The following is a 3,028-nucleotide window of genomic DNA, read 5'->3' on the forward strand; positions in this document are numbered from 1 at the left end:
GGCCGCGGGGCGGGGCCGGGAGCAGGTTCGGTGTGCGCTCTTCTGCGGGCGAGTTTTGTCTCCTGCCGGGATAAAACTCGCGGGATGTGTTCGCTTCTAAATCAGCCCGGGGTTTTGGGTACAGAAATAGGCTCGTAAATCAATGCGGCTTGGTGTCTGAGGAGGTCACGGTGGTGTTCACGGAAAATAACGTTCCGAAGCTGATTTGGGTCTGAAAGTGGGGTTTTGTTAGTGAAATAACTTAGTGTTAACACTGCTTGAAGTTTCTGGAAGTTCTTTGGTATTACAAAACCTGTTAAAACTTTATACAAGTAAATAAGAGATTTTTTTAAAGATTTTTTACATATACGAAAAGACAATTCTCTCATAAGTGGGCTGGAACATACTTGATGTGAAAAATGCGAGTTTTATGATTGGCTTTTCACAAATATTAATATTATATGTCTTATGTTAGAAAGTTATGCTGTATAATTTTCTTAAGTAGTGTGTTAAATATAGTTTTAGGTTATTGCATAATGTTAACATAGAAACTATGCTACATAAGATACTTTTTTTAAAGAAAGGACTCACACCAAAATAGCAGCCACAGGACACCTAAACCTTTCAGAGAAAGAGAATTTATTGCTCCATTATCAGAAGAAATTAACTTCTTCCCACCTCGCTGAGTGCTGAAGATGCCATCAGGATTAAGAAGAAGAAGTTGACGATGACCAGACAGAATCCTTTGCTTGAATGGAATTTATGCATCATGTATGAGGTGTATGAATATGGAACAGGCTATTTTTTTTAAGGGTTAATCCTCTGTTAACGTGTGTCCTTTTTCAGGCTTATGTTGCCCAGAAAGAGGTACCGGGACGTCCATAACGCTTTGTTTCTATTGTCTCATATTTTCCTAATCCAAATTGTCCAAATTATTATTACTCTAATTATATTACTATTTTTATAACCATTTTATTACTATTAAACTTTTAAAATTTTAAAAAACAAGTGATTGGTGTTTTTCACTTGATAATTCTTTCATAATAGAAGTACATTATCATTCTTACAAGACACAGAAAAATACTTGATGTACATTGCTGCATTCTTTTTCAGCACTAGTAGTTTCACTGTCTGTTTAATAATGGTCTAGGACATGAATAGTTGCTAAATGTTTGTATGTTATCTTATATGTGATAACATTCTGTATCTTATACAGTAAGAAAACTGTATACTGTGTACTGTTCTGTCATTGAAAGACAGAAACCACTGAAAAAAAGACATTAAAACCACTCCACTCTGTCATTTAAGAAAATAAATGCACATTACCAGGGGCAACTGGAAGTAATGTTATGAGGCATAAACAAACAAGAAAAAAACCCCAGTAGTTTTATAGTAATTTTGGAGGAATTAAGAAAATACTGCAGACAGTAGTGATTTTAGTTTGGCATATCCTTTTAATTAACATGCCCAACCAACTGCCCTTTCTTGCTATAAGCTGAGGGAAACTTGCTTGTGCACTGAATTATCTGTCTGCAATTTTGGGACTGTCTCAGCTCCTGTGTGCTGTCACTGTAGGACACGAAACAACACGAAGCGCTCACACTGTTCTCAAGGTGAAAAAAGGGAAGTTTATTTTCTGACTTCAACATTTATAGATTTCCAAAAGTGACAGTGGATTGGAGAGTGAAAGTGCTACCTCACCAATGACACTGGACAAAGCAAGAGTCTATCAAATTTCTCCTCTTCCATAAAAGAATGCAAAACAATAAGTTATTTACAAATCAGGGTGACAGTGTGCAGTTCAGGGGTGCAGCAGAGATGATCTGTCAATCTAGTATCACTCAGTATTTTATCTGCGGAACAGAGAGTGCGTGGCAAAGCAAAACAATGAAAAAGATCAGACAATGGACAACGCACCCTCAAAGGTGGGAAGGTGGAAGCAGAGAGGGAGGCATTCGCTAAAGTGGTGAATATAGTGGCAGGCACAGAAGTGCTGGTGTATGGATGCCTGCCTCCCCTAGGCTGCTAGACCAAAGGTACCAAAGCATTTTTAAGGTTTGCAATAACCAAAGGAGTAGGGAGCTGGAGGATCTCTCTCATTGGTGAAACACAAATAAATATTATGGCTGGGCAAATAATTGACAAGGGCTTCGACAACTGCATGTTCACTTTTGGTAAGGAGAGTGGAGTAAAGATTTTTTTCTTCTTCTTCCAGAGCGATGTATCTATAATGTATAGTGAATTCCATTAGCTCCCTGCATGGGAGGAGACAGCGAGACAGCCTGTCATTGCTATTACAGAGCTGCGGAGCAGACAAAGCACCGCAGCACACTCCTGGGGGCAGCTCCAGTCGGGGACTGGCTGCTCCACGCCTCTCCGTGCGAGGGAATTCCCCGGGCTCTGCCTGTGTGCCACCAGCGACGACTCCAGGCGGGAGCGGCGCCAGGAACCCGCGCTGCACTGTGCCTGCGGGCGGCTGACAATCCCGGTCCGAATAACTAATTCTGGTAAATTATTCATCGCCCGACCGCTCGGTGCGCCTCATGGGCCGGCACGGAGCGGCCTCGGCCGGGGCTGGTGCTGCTGCTGTCGGGCGGCGCTCCCTGCAAGTCCCCGAAAGGAGACTGCGGCCAGCTGGGAGGCGGCCTCTTCTCCGGGCAACCAGCGAAAGGACAAGGGGACATTTCCCCAAGCTGTGCCAGCTGTGGTCCAGGCTGGACACTAGGAGGAGTTTCTTCATAGAAAGGGTTGTTTGACAAGGGAATGGAGTGCCCGAGGAGGTGGTACAATCACCGTCCCTGATCATGTTCAAGACCCGTCCGGACGCGGTCCTTAGTGCTACGGTCCAGTTTCACATCGGTCAAAGGTTACACTCGATGATCTCACAGGCCTTTTCCGACCACATTTACTCTGTCATTCTGTGCTTTCCAGGCCCAGCACGGAGCGCCTCCAAGAGCCCTCCCCTCGGGCCGAAGGAGCGGGGCAGGCCGAGCGCTGCAGGAGCTATACCCCCGTCTCCCAGGGTGGCAGGGGCGGTGCCACCTCTCCC

Source organism: Geospiza fortis, unplaced genomic scaffold (assembly GCF_000277835.1).
Source record: "Geospiza fortis unplaced genomic scaffold, GeoFor_1.0 scaffold41, whole genome shotgun sequence".
Taxonomy (NCBI): Eukaryota; Metazoa; Chordata; class Aves; order Passeriformes; family Thraupidae; genus Geospiza; species Geospiza fortis.